The sequence below is a fragment of the Mesocricetus auratus genome, unplaced genomic scaffold (assembly GCF_017639785.1).
Source record: "Mesocricetus auratus isolate SY011 unplaced genomic scaffold, BCM_Maur_2.0 Super-Scaffold_100027, whole genome shotgun sequence".
NCBI lineage: Eukaryota > Metazoa > Chordata > Mammalia > Rodentia > Cricetidae > Mesocricetus > Mesocricetus auratus.
In genome coordinates this window covers 13,194,872-13,218,403 of record NW_024429208.1, presented here as the reverse complement: position 1 = coordinate 13,218,403, position 23,532 = coordinate 13,194,872, and the positions used below count along the sequence as shown (strand labels likewise).

Here is a 23,532-nt window from a genome sequence, read left to right as displayed (position 1 = left end):
ATCTCCCTCCTTTTTCTCCACTGAAGGTTTATTCCATCTTATATGGGTCTCACATTGTTTTGAGAATGCCTATAACAGTACTGAAGTGAGTTCCAACTCTAGTAGTTCATACTTTATCCCAGTGTACTTTTCTGTGGTTCTTACTGCTTTAAACCTCACAATAGGCCAAAAGCAAGCACTTTGCAGAATCACTCAGAAGCACAAGTTAGCTCCCAACTGTTTGCACTCTAAAAATTAAACTATATCAAGACCTATGAAGCATGTCAAGCCATACTGCTTCTTAGAAACATTTTTTATTCCCTTGTGGAGGTAAGTAGCAAATTATCAGATATTTGAAGATTAATTCGTAGTCATCCCTATTTTCCAAATAATTGAGGAAATTATCCTATAGAACTATACAACTAAGAATGCATGTCATATCACTCACTCCCCATACATTTAATCATTCATTTTGCCTCACTACATATCATCTAGGTTATCTTTGGGAGTTTCTTAATGTTCTGCTTCTTTGTATGAAGCAAAAATACAAATAACATCTCTCTTAAAGGATGACATGGGATACCAAATGATGATGTTCATAGAGAATGCATAGTAGGTGGCTCAAGAGACTGTAAGTCACAGAAATTCATCTTCTCATCCAAAAGACTTTCTCTTTTGTTCTACCTGCATATACATTGCTAAGTGAGACATTTCATCCTATCCTACAAGGGCCACCCATCACTGTCTTATTTATCATTTGCCCCATAGGAAGTCCCCAAATCACTCTGAAATACATCAAGCATAACATTATCCCCAAATCACTCCCAAATACATCAAGCATAACATAATCCCAGTCACTGGGGACCAGAAATCCTGAAGAGTTCTACAAGGTTTAAATACATTCAAATTATTTTGTGTCAAGATGATGAGAGGATGAATCAGAGTACATTCATTACATGCTTGCACGTTTGTGTGTGTGACTGAAGAAAGCTTCTATTCTTTATGTATGATCCTCCCTGTGGGATTGCACATGAACTGGTGGCCAATGAATGAGTAATGAGAGAGAGGTGGTGAGGGAGAGAGAAAGGAAGAGGAAAGGAGATAGAAAAAAACAGAAAGACAATGGGTTTTATAGTCCAGTCTTGGAAGTGACAAACATTATTTCTACTCTAGTCTTCCATTTGCACAAACTCATTGTGGTTTACTATGGGGAAATATTCACAAACAAGTATAGGTATTGGTAAGAAGGAATCATACTTGGTTAATGTGATGGTTTGACTAGGTATGGTCCCCATAGACTCATGAATTTGAATGTTTGACCCACAGAGAGTGGCACAATTAGGAGATGTGGCATTGTTGAAGTAGATGTGGCCTTGTTAGAGGAAGTGTATCACTGTGGAGGCAGGCTTTGAGGTCTTATATGTTCAAGTCATGACAAGTGTGGAACACAGTTCACTTCCTGTTGTCTGTGGATCAAGATGTAGAACTCTCAGCTACCTCTCCAGCACCATGTCTGCCTACATACCATATATCATGCCATGATGATAATGAACTAAACCTCTGAAACTGTAAGCTAGACCCAATTAAATGTTTTCATTTACAAGAGTTTCTGTGGTCATGGTGTCTCTTCACAGCAATACAAACTCTAACTAAGACAATTATTTAGGGGGGCTGGTCAACATTATCACCATTCCAGTAAATGCCCCTTTCCCTTCACACCATGACTTGCAGTATCACTCTTACCTCTGACCAGTCAGTTGCTAGCATATTTATCCACATTACACAGCTCCAGGTTAGATCTTGGTTAATACTTAACTTTCAGGGTGAACTATCTTTTGTTTCACTTCTCTGTAGCTTCAAAGTCTAGTCTGAATCCATGATCACCATACAGATGTCCTATACATCCTTAATGATTTCAGTCTTTCCTGAATTCTTCCAACCCTTGCTGTGAACTTCTCATATGGCAATTCTCATGTGCAGATAGATATTTTTGTATCTATAACCTTTTCTTGTCCTTGCAAATTATTAGGTCAGGTCTGAGACTCATCTTTGCACACCTCCCATGCCTAACCCTACATGTGGTTACTATGGTGCCTGCATCAGACTTTGACCCCACCCTTTGACCCCACCAAACACTGCTTAATTAGTGCTGACTGTAGAGAAAGTAATAAAGAAAGGACAGTGGAAAGTCATAGTGTGAGTCAATTTTCACCTGATGCCAGAAGATTAATAGGTAACTGCCTCATTTGGTTAATTCAAAAGATGTGGACTTGGCTCTAATTTTGAAGTGGCATCAGCATGTTTCATTGTGCTACCGTCTTTAATTGTGTACACTCAGGCAGATAGCTGTTCATTGTAAGCAACAAAGAACATGTGAGTGAGCCAATTCTCTTCATTCAAGTTAAGGCATCAGTAGGGAGATCTGGCATATTGAAATCCCCACCCCCAAACTGAACACCATTCTACTAAGACATGAAAGATTTCTGTTTCTTATGTTATACTTGTAAAGAAAACAAGAATAGGTAAAGATTTCTAGTTGGTTTTTAGTGTGCTGGGTATTCCTGGGTGAAGTGACTGAATATTGCTTTCTCATTTTCTACCAACTGAATACAATATCTGTAGTATTCATATAATATACTACCAAATGTCATTTTTATACTTACATCCAGGGGAAAACAATAGCAATTGAGGTATTAAAAATGATGTTTTCTAAATGCTACCTTAAGTTTATAGAATTGCCCTCAAGTTTCAGAAAAAATTTCACAACACAATTGTTACAGGAAAAATATGAGTTACATGTTTAAAATATACAACATGGACCACACTTTCTGAAGCCTTTACTGAAATTTAAAAGAATATAATTTTACAACTAAAGGAACATGTCTGATTATTCAGTAGTGTGTTTATAATATAGTCTATTTGCTACATTGTAACAGTTATAAAATTCTGAAAGATTTTTGTGGTATCCAGCTCATGATAGTGTGTTTTTTTTTTCATCTGATTCTTACTAAATTCTGATCCTCAGGTGAAATTGTATGTTCTCAGTTAACCTAGTGCTGCCATCTAAACAGCCTGTATTTCCAGCATTTGGTTCTATTCTCCATCTACTAATGAGTGCATCTGCTCTGATCCAGATGTCTTGCATATCTTACATCATTTAATAACCAAGTAATATCATTCCCATACTAGCGACAATAAAATTGAATATTACATTATCAAAATTGAAAATGATGTGCTTTGTGGACAAAATGACTACTAAGAGGGGGATACTAGAAAAAAAGCAAAAGGCAACAAATGTTCTTAGAGTTATAAGTAATTTAAACTGGTGTTTGGAACTTAGTGTTGAAACTGAATGTTTTAACAATAGTTTAACATGCAAAACATATTTTTATTTTGGTTTTTTGAGACAGGGTTTCTCTGTGTAGCATTGGAGGTCATCCTGGAACTTGCTCTGTAGACCAGGCTGGACTCGAACTCACAGAGATCTGCCTGCCTCTGCCTCCCGAGTGCTGGGAGCAAAATACATATTTTTAAACAGTGAAAATTACAGAGTTCAGATTGCAACACTGTTGTAATTTTTTTAAAAAGTGGCTCAAGAGAGAAAGAGTTCAACAGACACAATGCAACCGAGTTCAAATGGAGGAATATTTTATTAAGGCAAAAACTTCCTGAAAGGAGAAAGGGGAAGGGGGAGTCCAGAGTCCAGCCTCCGGGAACAGGAGCAGAGAGGCTGGGGTGGGGATATGGGGTGGGAGGAGAGCAGGGCCCTTTTAAAAAGAATATAGTGGATCAGTCCTTCCAGACCCCACAAGATTCAGGTGAGCTTGGGTCCCCCTGACAACACTCGCCCACCCATTACCCACTCCCTTGCCCATCACCCACTCCCTCAATCTTCCTGGGCCTAGTCCTAGCATTCAGAAGATTCCCCCCACACAGGAAAGACCTCAGTCCTTCCAGACCCCACCCTCCAGCGTCCCAAGCTTCATCTTCAGGAAAGAAGGAGACCAGTGGAGACAGAAAGACCCCACCTGCACCCATTGGAAGAAGAGATGGGAAGAAGACAAAATAAGAACTCAGTCAGCAATAGAAAGACCAACATGACTCCACCAGAATCTAGAGATCCAATGCCAGCAAGACCTGAAAAGCACTACATAGATGAAGCAGAAAAGACAGACCTTAAAAATTATTTTATGAAGATGATAGAGACCCTCAAGGAGGAAACGAGGAAATCCCTCAAGGAAATAGAAAAAAACAAACAAAAAATACATGAAATGGAGGAAAAGATGAACCAAAAATTCAAGAAATAAACAAATCTCTTAAAGAATCTAAAGAGTACCAAGGAAAAACAACCAAACAAATGAAGGAACCAACTCAAACAGTTGAAGGATTGAAATCTGAATTAGAAACGATAAAGAAAACACAGAATGGGGGAATGTTGGAAATAGAAAAGACGGGTAAATGATCAGGAACTACAGATGCAAGTATCACTAATAAAATACAAGAGATAGAAGAATCTCAGGTGTTGAAGACTCATTAGAGGATGCACAGTCATCAACCAAAGAAAATCTCAAAACCAACAAATCCCTAACACAAAATATCCAGGAAATATGGGACACTGTGAAAAAGCCAAACCTGAGAATAATAGGTACAGAAGAAGGAGAAGAAATACAGCTCAAAGGTACAGAAAACATATTCAACAAAATCATAGAAGAAAATTTCCCTAACCTAAAGAAGGATATGCCTATGGACATACAAGAATCTTACAGAACAGCAAATAGGCTGGGCCACAAAAAGAAGTCACCTCGCCACATAATAATCAAAACATCAAACCTACAGAATAAAGAGAAAATATTAAGAGCAGCTTAAGAAAAAGACCAAGTAACGTATAATGGCAGACCTATCTGAATTACACCTGACTTCTCAATGGAAATTATGAAAGCCAGAAGATCCTGGACAGATGTCCTACAAATGCTAAGGGAACAAGGATGCCATCCCAGACTACTATATCCAATAAAGCTTTCAATTGCCATAGATGGAGAAAACAAAATATTCCATGACAAAGTCAGATTTAAACAATACGTATCCATGAATCCAGCTCTACAGGAGGTTCTGGAAGGAAAACTTAGACCCAACGAAGATAACTACACTCACTAAGACATAAGCAATAGATAATCCCACTTTACCAAACACCAAAAGAAAAAGGGAGGAGAACCTACACACAATAGCTCCACTACCAATAAATCAAACACAAACAAGAATCATCAATCAATGGTCATTAATATCCCTCAATGTTAACGGTCTCAACTTGTCTATAAAAAGACACAGACCAGCAGAATGGATACATAGACAGAACCAATCCATCTGCTGCATACAAGAAACACATCTCAACGTCAAACACACCCGTTACCTCAGAATAAAGGGTTGGGAAAAGATTTTCCAATCAAACTGACCCAAGAAACAAGCTGGTGTAGCAATCCTAATATCTAACAAATTAGACTTCAAATTAAAATCAATCAAAAGAGATGAAGAAGGATATTTCATATTCATCAAAGGAAAAGTCCATCAAGATGAAGTCTCAATTTTGAACATATGCCCCAAATATGAAGACACTCACATTCATGAAAGAAACATTACTAAAGCTCAAACCACACCGGGCGTTGGTGGCGCACGCCTTTAATCCCAGCACTTGGGAGGCAGAGGCAGGTGGATCTCTGTGAGTTCGAGGCCAGGCTGGACTTACAGCCTCCAAATCAGAGAAACCCTGTCTCGTAAACCAAAAAATAATAATAATAATAATAAAAATAAACTAAAGCTCAAATCGCACATGAAATCTCACACACTAGTAGTAGGGGACTTCAACAGTCCTCTCTCACCATTAGACAGGACCTCCAGACAGAAACTTAACAAAGAAACAAAAGAACTAATAGAAGTTATGACCCAACTGGGTTTAACAGACATCTATAGAACTTTCCACCCAAACACAAAGGGATATGCATTCTTCTCGGTGCCACATGTAACCTTCTCTAAAATTGACCACATAATAGGAAACATAGTAAACCTCCACAGATATAAAAACTTTGGAATAAACCCCTGTATCTTATCAGAACACCATGAATTAAAGTTAGAATTCAACAATAACACAAATCGCAGAAACCCTACAAACTCATGGAAATTGAACAATGCACAATTGCACCATCTCTGGGTAAAGGAAGAAATAACAGGAGAAATAAAAGGCTTCCTGGTATTCAATGAGAATGAAGACACAACATACCCAAACTTATGGGACACTCTGAAAGCAGTGCTGAGAGGAAAGTTCATAGCACTAAGTGCTCACATGAAGAAACTGGAGAATAGTCACACTAGAGAATTAATAGCATAGCTGAATGCTCTAGAACAAAAAGAAGCAAACTTACCCAGGAGGAGTAGATGCCAGGAAATAATCAAATTGAGGGCTGAAATCAATCAAGTATAAGCCAGGAAAATATTGCAAAGAATCAATGAAACAAAGAGTTGGTTCTTTGAGAAAATCAACAAGATAGACAAACCTTTGTACAAACTTACCAAACAGCAGAGTGTGAACATGAAAATTAACAAAAACAGAAATGAAAAGGGGAACATAACAACAGACACTGATGAAATTCAGAGAATCATCAGGGCATACTTTGAAAACCTGTAAAGCACAAAATTCGAAAATTTAAAGGAAATGGACAATTTCCTGCAGAGATATCACTTGCCGAAACTAAATCAAAAGCAGATGAACAATCTAAACAGACCTATAGCCTTTAAAAAAATAGAAGCAGTCATCAAACTTCTCCCAACCAAAAAATCCCAGTCCCAGATAGCTTCAGTGAAGAACTCTACCAGAAATTCAAAGAAGAGCTAATTCCAATACTTCTCAAAGTGTTCCACACAATAGAAGCAGGAGGCTCACTGCCAAACTCTTTTTACGAGGGTACAATTACCTTGGTACACAAGCCACACAAAGGCACAACTAAGAAAGAGAACTATAGACTATAGACCAATTTCCCTCATGAACATTGATGCAAAAATACTCAATAAAATACTAGAAAATCAGATTCAAGAACACATCAGAAAAATCATCCACCATGATCAAGTAGGCTTCATCCCAGGAATGCAGGGATGGTTCAACATTAGAAAATCTATCAATGTAATCCACCATATAAACAAACTGCAAAAGAAAAAACACATGATCATCTCACTAGATGCTGAAAAAGCCTTTGACAAAATCCAGCACCCCTTCATGATAAAGGTCCTAGAGTGATCAGAGATAACAGGAATGTACCTGAATATAATAAAAGCAATATACAGTGAACCAACAGCTAACATCAACTAAATGAAGAGAAACTCAACGCAATTCCCCTAAAATCAGGAACAAGACAAGGCTGTCCACTCTCTCCATATCTCTTCAATATTGTAGTTAAATTTCTAGCTAGAGCAATAAGACAACAAAAGTAGATCAAAGGGATACAAATAGGAAAAGAAGAAGTCAAGCTTTCACTGTTTGAAAATGATATGATAGTTTACATAAGTGACTTGAAAAACTCTGCAAGGGAACTCCTAGAGCTGATACACACCTTCAGCAAAGTGGCAGGTTACAAGGTTAACTCAAAAAATCAGTGGCCCTATTATATACAGATGATAAAGTGGCTAAGAAAGAAATCATGGAAACATCACCCTTTACAATAGCAATAAACAGCATCAAATATCTGGGGATAACGTTAACCAAAGAAGTGAAAGACCTGTATATCAATAACTTTGAGTCTCTAAAGAAAGAAATCAAAGAGGATACCAGAAAATGGAAAGATCTCCCATGCTCTTGGATTGGTAGGATCAACATAATAAAAATGGCAATCTTGCCAAAAGCAGTCTACAGATTCAATGCAATCCCTATCAAAATTCCAGCACAATTATTCACAGACCCTGAAAGAACAATAATCAACTTTATATGGAAAAACAAAAGGCTCAGGATAGCCAAAACAACCCTGTACAGTAAAGGAACTTCAGGATGCATCCCTATACCTGACTTCAAGCTCTATTACAGAGCTATAGTAATGAAAACAGCTTGGTATTAGAACAAAAATAGACAGGTAGACCAATGGAATCGAATTGAAAACCCTGATATTAACCCACACACCTATGAACACTTGATTTTTAACAAAGAAGCTAAAATTATACAATGGAAAAAAGAGAATATCTGCAACAAATGATGCCGGCATAACTGGATATTGGCATGCAGAGAAGACTGCATATAGATCCATGTCTATCGCCTTGCACAAAACTTAAATTCAAATAGATCAACTACCATATTAGAGAGTCATAGGTTTGAAGAGAGATCTGGCACCAGTGAGACCTCTGGCTATCTAAAAGGATGACACCAAATGGCAAGCTAAGCAATAGTTGAGAGTCCACCTTAAATGCCCATTCCTGATAATGAACTTGACATCTACCGGGCAGTGGTGGCGCATGCCTTTAATGCCAGCACTCCGGAAGCAGAGACAGGCGGATCTCTGTGAGTTCAAGGCCAGGCTGGACCGACAGCCTCCAAAACAATACAGAGAAACCCTGTCTCGTAAAAAACCAAAAAAAATTGACGTCTACACTATATGCCATCCTAGAACCTTTATCCAGTGACTGATGGAGCAGAGGCAAACCAGCACAATTAAACAGTGAACTGAACCCAAGGAACCCAGTGACACAGAGAGAGGAGCAATGAGAAAATTGGCAAAAATGGGCTGGAAAAACCAGCAGAGACTGAACAAGGGGGAGCTCTTGGACCCCAGACCAACAGCTGGGAGGCCAGCATGAGACTGATCCAGATCCCCTGAGTGTGAGAGTCAGTGAGGAGCCCTGGGCAACCTATGGGACCATCGGCAGTACATACAAATGGACTTCATGTGTTCATAGCACAAAGAGGAATGCTCTCTCAGCCTGGAGTCTTAGGGGAGTGCCTGGACCCTGCCCTGAGTGAAATGACAGACTCTGGATATACCCTATTTGGAAGGAAGTGGGATATGGTGGGAGGCTGGGGGGAGATGGTGGTGGGGGTGCGGGAGGAGGGGAAGGAGAGGGAACTGGGGTTGACATGTGAAGCAAGCTATTAAAACTTAAAGTAATTATAAAAAGGAACATAGTGAATATGCACAGATGGTGCTCTTAGTGGCAGCAGCTGAGGGACTATACTAGAGGGCAAACTGCAAAGGCAGGGCAGTACAAATGCCTAAGTACTAATGAACAGATCACATGACTGACAAAATGGCTCAAAGGTAAACATAGTATCATTGAGTTGTCTGAATAACATGTGAGTACGTTTCCCAAACACCTTTTTCTGAAGTGATTAAAAGGGTGTGCTGAATATAGAATTACATGCTTGGTAGCAAGAGATTTCACTTTTAGATGTTGCAAGAAAGATACTAAATTTCATCTTGGCACGACAACTTCACCAATGTCACAAGAGTAAGCCCTACCTCCACATCCAGGCTCTTTGTTGGCGTTGGTGGCTGAAGTCCTAAAAGTGATGATTAAAGCTGAAGAGACCGCTCAAGGGCACTTGGTGGGGATGTTAAGGATGAGAGCTGAGTGGAGCGCTGACTTGCGGCCGAGTGACAGGAGAGATACTGAGACAAAGAGAAGGCATCAGCGCACACGCAACCCTGCACTACACCGACACAGCTGTACATGCCAAAAGGAGATGTTTCAGGTTCACCGAATCCTAAGAAATGTATTTTCCAATTGGTTATTCTTGTAATTTTCCTATAGTTATGGAAGTCAGGCAAATTATTCTTTGCTCCCCATAAAAAAACATAAAGTACAAGTATTGTATAGACAGTATATGTTGAAAGAATACCCAAGTTACCTAATACACAAAAAGTACCGCAGAGACTAGTATAATCTAAAAATTTAAATATAAGCAATTCTCATTATTCTGTTTTCCCCAATCTTAACTCAAAGAATAGCTAAGCATACAAAGCAATATACTGTTCAGGTCATCTACTTAATGACAGAACAGGGACAACTAGGTGCATATGTTGTAGCTCTCTTATTACAAATAAACTCGAGATCCTACCTAACAGTGATGGGATTTTCACCATAAACATATGAAACAAATTCAAATTACAGTTGATAAAATTTCTAATTTTATAATTATTTTCATTAACTCATTAATAAGGAAATTAATTGGTTAGAAGCATTAAACATTTTCTTAGAGATAATAATTAAATGAGGGACTAGAGAGATGGCTCAAGGGTTAAGAGCACTGTTCTTGGAGAGGACCTGAGTTCAATTCCCAGTACCCACATTAGGCTGCTCACAATTGCCTGTAACTCTAGCTCCAGGGTATCAATGTTCTCTTTGAACTCTGTGGGCTACAGTAATTTGTGCATACACACACACACACACACTCACACACACACACACACACACCGATTTTAAAATAATAAACATAGATCTTTTAAAAATAAATTCATAGCAGTAACTATTTTATGAATTGATAACATAGAAACATATTAGTGCACCAGTGTTTATTGCAGAAGATAGCCCTGGCACAATATTTCTGGTATTTCAGCCTAGCATCTTTCTTTCTGAGTTTTACTTCCACATCAGATTTTCAATTTGACAAAATCTGAAATTCAATATAAATAGTTGAATGTAATTAGCCCCCATAATCTCATAGGGAATGGCACTATTAGGAGGTGTGGCTTTGTTGGAGTTGGTATGGCCTTGTTAGAGGAAGTGTGTCACTGCGGGGGCATGTTTTCAGGTTTCCTATGCTCAGGATACTGCCCAGTGTCTCATCTGATTTCTTGTTGCCTGCATGACATATGCCGGCAAGCTGCCATGTTCCCTTTATGAAGACAATGGACTAAACCTCTCAAACGGTAAGCAAGCCAGCTTTATAAGAGCTGCCATGCTCATGGAGTCTCTTCACAGCAATAAAAACCTTAACTAAGACAGTGTTGCAATCTCTTCCTTATTCTCTGATTACTATACCACCACTTCTAGTAATGTATGCTTTCTTGGGCTTCTGGGATTAATGGTTGCATCCTCACCTTTTTTTTCTAGACTTGAAACAGACTTTCAAGCTAACACATGTATTGCCCAGCTATGTCTTATACAGTTAATGTGACATTACTCAGCAAACTCAAAAGAAAAATTAATCTAGACAATGAAAATCAACAGCCACTATCAAAAATAAATAAATGAGGGGTCATCAGATATTAGACATACCCTGATAAAAGAAAAATAATAAGTTTTCCAGGATTATGATTTCAGCTTCTTTTGTTTAGGGTATGCAGGGACTATGCCTTTGTAAAACATTCATAGAATAAAGACCTTGGGTTCTTTCACATACAGGGATTAAGGACAATGGTCGAAGGAGGGCTGGACAGATGGCTATGTGCTAAGCAGCGCTTTGTACTCTTTCAGAGGACCAGAGTTCAGTTCCTACCAACCCCATGACAGCTCACAGCTACCTAACTTCAGGTCCTGAGAGACCACACACCTTCTTATGGCTTGAACAGGTACACACACAAGGTGTAATACACTCAGATGGTCACACCTATAAATAAATAAAAATAATTTTAAAATAGTTGAAAAGGGAAGGCACAAAATAAAAGAAACAAGAGCTATATAATAAATTGTAATACAAGCCCAGAGTGTTGGTAACTACAGAAATCAGGAAGAGCCATGACTGGCAGGTGGTTATGGATCGGCTGGTTTCTGAAGACTGGAAAATTCCCTATCCTGGCAGTATCAGTAAGAGCACTCACACACCCTAGTACTGTCCAAGCTATGGAACTAGAGATTATAGTCTCTATTGTAAATTACAATAACATTTGGAAATATAGATTACATCTTATCCCATTGTAAAGATTTATATCCATACTTAATGCTCTTCAGTGTTGACAGTTGACTGGCTGATATTTTGTGATAAACAGAACCTACAATATATTAATAACTACCACTACTTATTGATTAGTGTATATATCAGACATAGTACTCATCACCCATCTCTAACTTCCAAAGTTTAAGACATTAATGCCTGCACATAATAGTCTTTTTGTCAGTTTGCATTGACTCTCAATGCCCAGTTCTCCATTTTCTGATCCCTGACAGCTAGAAAGGCTGCAAAGAGGTTTTTGTTTTTGTTTTGATTCTTGGATATATGGTTACCCACTGCTCCCACCCACTACCAAGTGTGCCATTGTCTTCAAGCAGAAAGAATAAACTCCTGGGCAAGTCCCTCCTGCAGTCTCAGCTCTCTGCCCCTTTCCATCAGCTCTGTGTGCCTTCAGTGCCTTCAGATTGCTGCACTTTTAAAGAACATTTGTGCAGTTCACTCCACTGTTAACTGAGTGTATGTTACTCAATGACAGCTGCTTAATCGTAGGAGATACCAGAGGTTTGTTTGGATAACTGAATAGTCAATAAATCAATCTCTGTTTCTGTCTTTTTCCTTTTCCTCTCCATCTTCTCTCTCTCCCTCTCCCTTCTCTGCTTTCTTCACTCCCGCTGCATTTCTTTCTAACAAGATATTAATATGCAGACAAGGCTGTCCTTAAAATCGAGATCTATCTGCCACAGATTTCCATTTGCTAGGATTCCAGTTACATGTCCATATCCTCAGCAAATTCCCATTTTCTGCATGCCTTTTCATGTCATTTAAATATCAGATAATATAATATGCATGAATAAAATGTTTCCAAAAAGTCATCAATCAAGATTTCTGTATGTAAAAGTAATATTAATGTATTTAGCTCAATAGTGTCCATTATCTAACTTTTACTACATTTATTTTAACTGAACTATGAGGTCAAAAAACTATACATATAAATTATTTTTATGTGGTATTTTAGTACAGGTATGTATTATGTAAAGTTAAAGTCAGGTTAGGTGTGTTCACTAGTGAAAGGGATGATTATGATGCATGAAGATTCACTCAGGTGTGCTTGCTGAGGTTCAGATTTATTATATGAGACAAGAATAAATAGAAAAGAAAAGAACAATATGACAGAACAGAAGATAAAAGAAAAGAATACAGTTGGGCTCCTGGTGAGTTGGATTACTTTTAGTCATGCAGAGATAGAGAGCATGACACCATGCCATCCAGCCTGCCAAATGATCTTGACAGACATCCCAAACCATAAAGGACAAAGTTCCTAAGATAACTGGGCACATCGTGATGCCAATAGACCTACTATATCTGGTTTTTTTGGGGGGGGAGTTTCGAGACAGGATTTCTCTGTATTGTTTTGGAGGCTGTCCTGGATCTTGCTCTGTAGACCAGGCTGGCCTTGAACTCACAGAGATCTGCCTGCCTCTGCCTCCCGAGTGCTGGGATTAAAGGAGTGCGCCACCAATGCCTGGCATACCTACTATTTCTAAACGGATATTTTGCTACATTCTTATGACCTTCAAGCCTCTTTGCACAGATTAGTTTATAAGCCCCTTTTTCTGCTTTGGGGTTCAAGACCTTCCTACAAAATATAATCTTCTGTTCTGAAGTCTTGGATAAACTTCACTCTATCCATCCTGGATCTACTCATTTTGGGTTTTGGTTTCAAAGTGCCTTCTGACTTTGGTGACTTGTTTCTTACATACTGGAAGAATATTTTTCCAAACTCCAATGTCATAAAAATGTATCTCCAAGCATAAGCATGACCTCAAACTCTTTTGTGTCCTCAATCCCTTGGCTGATTATTCAAGATTAGCCAAAACCAGTACTTCAGAGATGTAAGTATATTAAAGTGTATTGCTATTCTCATCATAATTTATGAGCAAGGAACCATCCCAAAATGTGCTGTATAAAATCAGAACACATTTGCTCAGAATCAGGAGGTTAGAATTTGAAAAGAGAAACAGAGGCTCTTTCTCTGTGTTGCAAGGTTCTTCTGGGTAGGTTTGAAACCTGCCAATGTGATGATGGCTTGAAGTCTGAAGCCTGTTAACACATGTGTGTTACTATACCTGACACCAGACCTAGGAGGACTCAAATACAGGAGGTTTTGAGCACAGAACCAGAATTTGGCACAACTACACAGATTTGTTTCTACAAATTTGGTGGATTTCACTTAGATAAACTTCTTTCATGACCATGTGCAGCCACAAGCATCACTGTTCCTACAAAGACAGTAAGAGATGATGAACCTCTCTGACAGATATATCTATTGTCTCTCCTGTAGGGTTCTACAGGTTAAAAAGTAAATCATAGTCAACCAAAATTCAAGGAGACATTTGTCATGGACTTTCAAATGGAAGATTTTCAAGAAACTTATGACCAAAACCTGTCATAATTGACAGGCACAATCACCCAAATGTTCTACAACCTTCCAAAATTTCTTCATCACTTGGAAACCAAGTGTTCAAACAGAGGAGACTATGAGGGACAATTCACAATCAAACCACATCTGAAGTTATATACTGTGTACACATATGCACATTTTCACTTTGAATAGATATAAAATTTTATTTTAAGAGGTTGACAGGATAGGCACATTGCATATCTTCTATAGGTGTATATACAACTATGGTATTCATAGGTTTTGAACTTTCTCACACTTAAATACTATGACTTTTAGAATGGATCCATTTAAAAAACTGAAATGGAGGCATAAAGTGACTAAAAATAAACATCATAATCAACAGTATCTTTAGAAAATGAACCTATAAAAATGAGAAATATGTTATGATATAAGCTATAGAAATACACGCACACTAACACAAGTGGATTACCTTTTTCTGCTTTGTATCTGGCATTTTAATGATGTTTGTGTAACTCAAAAGAAAATTTTCCTCTTGAATCAGGAGCTCACTCTTGGATTTCAGCAGATGGCCCTAATATTGTGAAAGATTTACTTGTGTCTCTCTTCTTATGTGTTTTTTGATCAGCTATAACAAAGCATGCATATATTTTAACGGTGATTTGTGTGTACTTTTTGAAAAGCCCTTTCACTAAAACACAGAGCACCTCTGACAAAAGAGACTAACAAGGTACTTTCAGTTATCATGATCCTTATTTAGCAGTAATTTTTATTTCTATTAAATAGGTATAGGCACTATGACTATTGTAACAGAAAAAAAAGTACAACGTGTTTGAGAGTAGAGTGGGTTTATGAAGCCCTTCACTGACTGTTCATCTCTCACGTTTTCAGTGGTTTCTATGTTATAAGCATACTGCCACACCAATTTCTGAAACTTAAGTTGGTATCTAGATTTGCTATCAAAATTAGAAAACAAATGTTTAATAAATCAGCAATAGTGGTCAATTGAATATGCTAGTAACACACATATATGGGCATGTCTATTCCCTTTACAACCAGAGGAGTACTCTTACAGAACAATGACATTGAGCTTACAAAGGACAAGTAGTTAAGGGATGGCAATGAGAGCTTCGAGCACAGCTAGCAGGATGGTTGATGCTAAGGAGGATTGGATCTTCCTAGGTGAACCAGAGAACTCAGGAGGTAGAGACACTACAGAAAGGCTGGAAGTGTAGTGTAGAAATGCTTGGATGTACAATTACTCCCTACATTTGAGGAATAAGAACTGTTGAAACTGTGCTTCAATATTAGCTTTGAAGGAGAATTTGCATTAAAATGAAATGTGAAGGAATGTGACACACGATGAACAGTCTAAATGCTTTCAGAGTTATTTCCTTGCCAGTAGATCTGGGAAAGATGCTGTCTCTGCAAAATACAAAATGCTCTCAAACACTAAAATGATTTTAGTTCACTTCTAAAATATATACTAACAGTACTTTTCACTTCCTACTCAGTAAAGTGAGGGTCAAAAGCACACATCAAAATCTTTGTTTTAAGATTTGACATTGTGTTCTCTCTCTCTCTCCCTCCCTCCCTCCCTCCCCCCCGTCGTGTGTGTGTTGGCTAGTTTTATGTCAACTTGTCACAAGTTAAATTCATCTGGGAGGAACATGCCTCAATTGGAAGAATGTCTCCATAAGACAATTGTAGACAAGCATGTAGGATATTTTCTAAATTAGTGTTTTGTGTAGGACATTGCAGCCCAGTGTGGATGGTGCTGCCATCCCTAGCCAGGTGGTCCTGGGATCTCTAAGAAAGCAGACTAAGTAAGCCATGAGGGAAAAGCCAGTAAGCATCCATGCTTGAGTGCCTGTGCTAACGTCATTTAATGACAAACAGCAATGTGGAGGTGCAAGTCAAACAAATCCTTTCCTCCCCACATTTCTTTGGACATGGTGTTTTCATCACAGCAATGATAACCCTAACTCAGACAGAGACAGAGAGGGGGTTGTTATACTGAACTTCTTATTAGAATTTGGCTCAAATAGCCAAAAATGATATAGAACTCATTTATAGAAATTAGGGAACAAGAAGTTTCTAGAGGAGAGCAGATGCATTGTTCAGAGTTCTCAATTCAAGTATGCAAAGAGAAAAGAGAATTAAAATTTAAAACATAGTAAGAATCATAAAAGAGTACTAGTTAAGAGCAAGAATTTCAGAGTAGCTGACTCATTGTGAAAAGAGACTCAGATTCATCTGGGAATATTAGTATTCTGTAGGAATTATTTTTAATAACACAGAGTGATACTTTGGAGGAGATAACAGGATTAGAAGTCTTACTTGACTTTAGGCTAAAATGAAGCCCTCTGGAATGACAATGGAGAACTGATGACTGCTGCTGAAATCAACTTGAGTCTAGCCCTTAACTTACAGCCTACCTTTGAATTGGATGCCTGATACAACTAGGAGATTTGCAAATGTAATCAGGAAGATCTAATAAAAATATCACGACACTTAAATACTGCATAGCCATATATCTGAAGGCTGATGAATGAGAAAAAGTAATTGCTGTTGGAGATCTGATGAACTACATGTGATTACAAAGGAGAGTGGAGACAATGCAGGATGACTCAACAACATTGTCATCCAGAATCATAACAAACTTAAAGATTTCCTGCCACGGTCTTCAGTGGTTCACCTGAGGAATATGTGCTGGCAGATCTTCATTGTCAATGCTATTAGATTTAAAACCATCATAGTAATACACCTCTTGGTGTATCTATTAAGATACTTCCAGGGGGAAAAGTACTGAAGAGAAAAGACCCATAGTGACGTTTACTCCACAGATTGGGGACTCAGAATCCAAAATAAGAGAGTCCAACTGAGGCACAGTGCTCACCTCTCTGCATCCTGACTATGGAAGTAGTGCAGCTGGTCCCACAGTCCAGAAAGCACACGTATGGTGCCATGATGGGCTGTAACCCCAAACTGCACCCACAATAACCCCTTCATCCTTAAGCTGCTTCTTGTCTGGTATTTGGTCACAATACAAAGAAAATGACTACTACAGAGTACCTTCAAATTTCTGAATACAACAATTAATCATCGAAAGATGAATAGTTCAACAAGTCCCCAAAGAAGACAAAAAAATAAGATGAGAGTTCTAAAAGCACACTGGAATCTGTAAATGGCTAATTTTCATTTAGATACTCTTGGAACTAAGAAAAATGTTTCTCAACTCCATCTTCTTCACTAGGCAGTCCTCATATTTGAATGTCAAAGAGGTCACATTCACACTACTGATTAATGACAAAGGCCGAGGCAGGTTTCTTCCAAAGCTGCCTGGCACTATTGCCCTGAAGCATTCTAAAACATTCTTAATAAATGCAAGTCATTCAACATATCACTTTTAGTATGAAGGAAATATGTATTTAGGGAGCTCCTGCTTCATTTACATAGCTTAACTATAGTTAAGCCTCAGCAGTTAATTTTGCAATTTTAGAGGGGAAGAAAAATTTTAAGCTACCGACTTACCATGACCAAGCAAAAAATGGTAACTGAAACATTACTCAACCATAGGGAAGTCAGAAGATGATATCAGATCCCTTGGAACTGGAGCTACATGTGGTTGTGAGCCACCATAGAGATGATAGGAACCCTACCCAGGTCCTCTGCTGAGCAGCAAGTGCTTTTAACTGTTGAGACCCCGACCCTACTTGTATTAGTTTTTAAAGTGCTAACTTTAATTTGTTATCTTCTTTAATTCTCAGTTAATAATAATGCTAGATTTAAAAAATATTAAAGACTTTTTACGAAGCTACAGTTACCTTGGTACCCAAACCACACAAAGATTGGAGGATACTACAAGAGTTTGGTTTGGTAATGGTAGATAGATATGAGCAACATGCATTCTATAAATACATGGGACATTCAAAGGATAAAAAATATTATTTAAAAAATTCAATTCTCCTGTTATAGCTACCATGCTCTACACAACACTTACTCCATTAATTATGTATAGTTCTATAATAATAAATCATAAATGTGTTCTTTTAAGTGTATGAAAACTAGGAGCCAGACTTCATAACAAGCGATGGTTCTGTTCTAATATTTGAGTCACTAGAAAATAAGCAGGAGATGGGAAAATTAGCTGTCCCCACTTTATTCAGTCAAAGATCAATATTTTGAGTTTTTAATATTCTCTGACTTTGTCCAAGTCTATAAAAATGTAGGAAAAGATGGGCAGATAATACCATTAATATGGCTTGATAAACATTGGAATAGAGAGATAAAGATAATGAAGTTTATACTAAATATATCCAAGATTTTTAAAGCAGGATCTGAACACATCTAGTGCATATCTTTGAAAATTAGTGTATTTGCATCATGGGTCATCTCATCAAACTGTGATAGGAACTATTAGTATTGACCCTGTTTTCTAAATAAGGAAAGTTAAGTAGACATTATAATTCATTCTGATCTTACTACTCTGACTGAGCAAAGCTCTATAAGGTAGGAGACTGGTTATCTGTGTGCAAAAGTTATGCCTTCTACCCCCACTGTTGCTGTTGCTCTATTTAGTTGTTTGTTTTAGGCTTACTGAGCTGAATGCACATTAAATTGAGAGAAAAAATGAAGACTAGGCAACAAGTAAAGGATCTTTCAGAGTCTGAATAATTTCTAAAGGAAATCTTTGACACAGAAATTGTTTAAGCAAAATCATCAGGAATTAAAAAACACTGATTGGGGCAATTTTTCTTTTTAATAAAATAAGTCTTCTCATTTGCTGTCATTTCCTATGCTCTGACTTGACACATGGGTTCCCAGACTGTCACTAGAAGAAAACAACCTGCAGAAGGTTGAAGCCACCAAGAAAGCATGGTCCCAAATGACTTCATATGACCTCATGGGAAATTGAAAGATGACAGTGTACTCAAAAGTAAAAACCACAGCCACAGAGCACAGCTCCTAGGTGCAGCAGATGAAAGTGTAGAGTACCCAATTTAATGTGATGTGTGCTTTCAACTCCAGCATGTATATTTCCCCTACTAACTCTACCATAGAATTCAATGGGAAGGAGGAACATCTGAAGAAAGAACCAGCTATGGGCCACCTGTGTGGATTATAACCCAAGACCCTGACCACTACGACAGATGTGTGGCAGGTACACATCCACGTTTTGCCTAGGAATATGACTATTTCTCATAGTGTTTCCTCCTGGGACTTATAAGTTCAAAGTACAGATGTGGCTCATGACCAAGCCCAAGCCCAGCTTTAAAGCCATTTCTACTTGACTACAAATTTGATACCACCTTTTGCTTACAAAATATAGGAAAAGTGTTTTATTAATAACTCAACAAATACAAACTAATACAGTTCAAATAAAATAAATACCATCAGAAATACAGGATGTTAGGGTAACCCAAGTTTCCCATAGCAATTTTAAATTCTTTTTTTGTTTGTTTGTTTGTTTGTTTGTTTGTTTCGAGACAGGGTTTCTCTGTATTGTTTTGGAGCCTGTCCTGGAATTGCTCGGCAGACCAGGCTTGGTCTCGAACTCACAGAGATCCACCTGTGATCTGCCTCCCAAGTGCTGGGATTAAAGGCGTGTGCCACCACTGCCCGGCTCAATTTTAAATTTTTATCTTGAATTTGGAAAAAAATTCCTCAAAAAAACCTCAAGTTATTGAAGTTCAAAAGAAATAACCAATGCCTACATTATAATAAAATATTGTAAACTATCTAGGAAGATGGTTCAGCAGTTAAGAACACTGGATGCTCTTCCGGAGGACCTGGGTTCAATTATTAGCATCTGCATGTTGCTCATAATTGTCTATATCTCCAGTTCCAGGGGATTCAACTTCCCTTTCTGACTTCCACATTTACAAGGAACCCATTTAGTGCACAGGCATGCATTCAATAAAATACCCACAGACATAGTTTTCTTAAATATTAAAAAATAACAAATGAATTCAAGGTTGATTCTTTGATGTGAATATAGATAGGTAAGTTATTTTCCAAAATTGGAGGTTTGAAGGAAAAGAATATAACAAAGCATAACAATTACAGGGATGAAAATATACAACCCAATTTCATACAACATTAAAAGAATTGTGGCAACACACTGTCTAATCCTGTGCAAATAATTACCATTCAAATGACAATGATTTCTAAAATTTGAAAATGTGCAATGATTTCTAAAATTTGAAAATGTGCAATGATTTCTAAAATTTGAAAATGTGCAGCATTAAATTTCCAAAGAGATGTAAAACTACAGTTTATTACAATAAAGTAAATTAAAGAAATATAGTAATTCCAAATATCCTGTTCCAAAACAACTCTCATTCCAAACCTGAATTTACTGGAATAATCAGCAGTATACCTTCACAGTCTGGGTCAAATTCAAGCTGTCTTCTTGGGCTGAACCTGTAGCTTGTTGTGTGCTGGTTTGTGCTAAAGTTGAAACATTTCTAGAATAACCAGACTGCATAATCATTCATTCTGCTGTCTATGAGCATGTTTTCCTGATATGATTGTAATTAGAAGAAGAGTGTACAGCTGTTTTTCCTCTCCTATTCATTATAGAAATAAGCTACACTCTTCAGTTTTCTTTGATCATTAGCTTTAAAGAATAGTAGGAATTGGTTCTTTATTACAAAAAGTATAGGGTCCCTTGACAATACATTCACACAAAACAAATGGGTTTTAGAAGGGAGCATGTTTACCTAACAATATCCCTATGCATCCAGTGTTCAGCACATACTTATTATTTGTTGAATATGTTGCTCTTTATCATAATAATTAGTACTCAGAAATGTAGACCTAAGAATATTTTAACATTATTTGATATCAATGTCTTTGTAGTGGAAAATCACTTGTAGGTCATTTCTGACTGAGCCTCACTTTGTTGCATTCAATCAGTGAGGAAAATGAATTCATTTCTATGATAGCACCCTGGTGCTTATTCATTGCCTGTTAGTTGCTTCTAATTTCTGCCTAGAGTTTGTTAGATTGGCTTATATAGGATGTTGTCTGAGTAGTCTCACATGGGAAAAGTTGAGAATTCAGTAGTAGTTGTCCAATCCTGAGATTGATTGTCTTAACAGTCCCAATCTGGAGCTGGAGTCATAGAAAATTCATGGAGAGCTGTTGGTCTTCAGTTTACATTGTTCCTGAGGAAGTTAATTTTAATACAGGTGAAGAAGCATCTCAGGAACAGGATACGTGAACTTGTCGGGTAGATTGAAGCCAATGTAGACAAAGGCAACAAGATTTCTTCTGTCATTTGATTTGGGCTGCCATTAGGTGTGGCTCAGATTTAGTTTTTCAACTTTAAATAATCAGGTCAAAAAATCACTCACAGGCATGTCCAGTCAGTTAGGTTGTCATTCATTCCAGATGTAGTCATCAAGTTGACAACCAATATTAGCCATTGTAAGTCCACCATTTGTCAACTTGATGAACAATCACATCCACTTATATTATGCTTCATTTCCAAATGAAAATAATAATCAGGTAAAAATTTTGCCCAGCATGATGTAACAACTCCATGAGCAACTGCAAAAAACATTAGGTATTTCAGAGTAGGCAGTAATGTCCCTTGAGGAATCCTTAGTCTTTCAGTGTCTCATAACTTAAAAATGATAATATTCACTGACAGTTTCTCAGTTGTTGCTACATTACATGATAAGTAGAGCAAAGAGTATCTGCTTAATATATATGTATGTATTGAATGTCTATTCTTAATATGGCACAGAAACATTCATGTAAATTATAACCCTTGTTTCTGCAACTGGTCACATGACCTTAGCTGGTATTTATAGTTACCTTTTTCTACTAACTTCTGTATATCCTTCAGCCTCAGCATGCACTTCAGCAGGTATTGGCTCTTTTCCTGGAAGAATGACCCACATACTCATCTCTGAAGAGTCTGGGCCCTTTGTCATCCTGCCTGGATTAGGTTGTTGTAGTTCCCATTGACTTTAATCACAGAACATAGTAATAGCAAGTGACACCCATAAACGATTTCCTGCAATCCAGACATAATCTTCCTTATCTATTGTGGAGAAGCAAAATCCAATTTTCCCCTGGTAGTATGGATTAATCAACTCTAATACTGTTATTCCTTTTTTAGCCTGTTGGCTTAAGGACATCAGAAACCCAAAGCGGCCAGGGGGTAATTCTGAGTTTCCAGTTCAATGAAATTTTTGTGTGTGTCCTGGGAGAAGCATTCTCCTATCAGGAACCAACATTTCTAGGCCAGCAGAACTTAATGTCAGGAATAGATTAAGGTTCAGAAACAGGAAACAAAAAATATTTCCTGGGGTTATAGTTAGTAGAACCATCCCCATTTTCACCCCTTGATTCCTGGACCCATGAATCTTGGCTATAGAAGAAAAAGTACCATACTGGTTGCTGATTCAAAGCCAGAAGGGAGTACACTGGCCTAGCCAGTCCAGTGCCACCTATTGCCATTGTAACTGTGTCATCAAAAGGTCATTCTACCTTTCAAGCCAGCTGCTTTAAGATGGTTGGGATATGGAGAGACCAGTGAATTCCATAAGTCTGAGCCCACTGGCTTTGAAGTAAGTTCCTTATTCAGAAAAAATACTACATGGAGTTATACAATGACAGAGTGACAATGAATAAAGCATTCTATAAGTCCATGGATGGCAGTTTTGGTAAAAGCATTGATACAAAACAGTAAATTCATAACCAGACTAAATATCTACTCCATTAGGGACAAGTATTTCCCTTTTCAAGAAGGAAGTGGTCCGAGTACTTAACCTACCACCAGGTCACTGGCTGGTCACCCCTGGAAATTTTGCCATATCAAGGACTCAGTGTTGGTCTCTGGTGTTGACAGGCCTAGCACCCAGCAGCAGTTGTAGTCCGATCAGCCAGGGTGAGTAGATGTTTCTATTGTTGAGTCAATTCATAGCTTCCATTTTTGTCACTGTCATAATGGCCTATCACTGCATGTAGCTGTGGTCCATTTGCATTTCTTATATACAGTAGGTTGCAGTCAAGATGTGTTTGAAAGAAAATGGCTCCCAAAGGGAGTGGCACTATTAGAAGGTGTGGCCGTGTTGTAGCAAGTGTGTCACAGTGGGGCAGGCTTTGAGGTCTCTTTTGCTCAGGCTTCCCTCAGTGTGACTGCCAGTTCACTTCCTGTTGCCTGAAAGATGTAGCACTCTCAGCTCTAGCACATCTGTCTGCATGCCACCATGTTTCCCATCATGATGATGGACTGAACCTCTGTAACTGTAAGCGAGAC

General features: G+C 38.0%; 1 long non-coding RNA gene across 2 annotated transcripts in view; it reads right to left on the bottom strand.

Moving 5' to 3' along the window:
• LOC121134215 overlaps positions 1–23,277 on the bottom strand; it is a 44,056-nt gene extending 20,779 nt beyond the window's left edge. For both annotated transcript variants that reach the window (XR_005871260.1, XR_005871259.1), the window contains exons 1-3: positions 23,047–23,277; positions 11,498–11,554; positions 9,465–9,709 (exon numbers count right to left, since the gene is read on the bottom strand). This is a non-coding gene — a long non-coding RNA (uncharacterized LOC121134215). The remainder of the gene's footprint in view (positions 1–9,464; positions 9,710–11,497; positions 11,555–23,046) is intronic.
• Between the last annotated feature and the right edge of the window lie 255 nt (positions 23,278–23,532).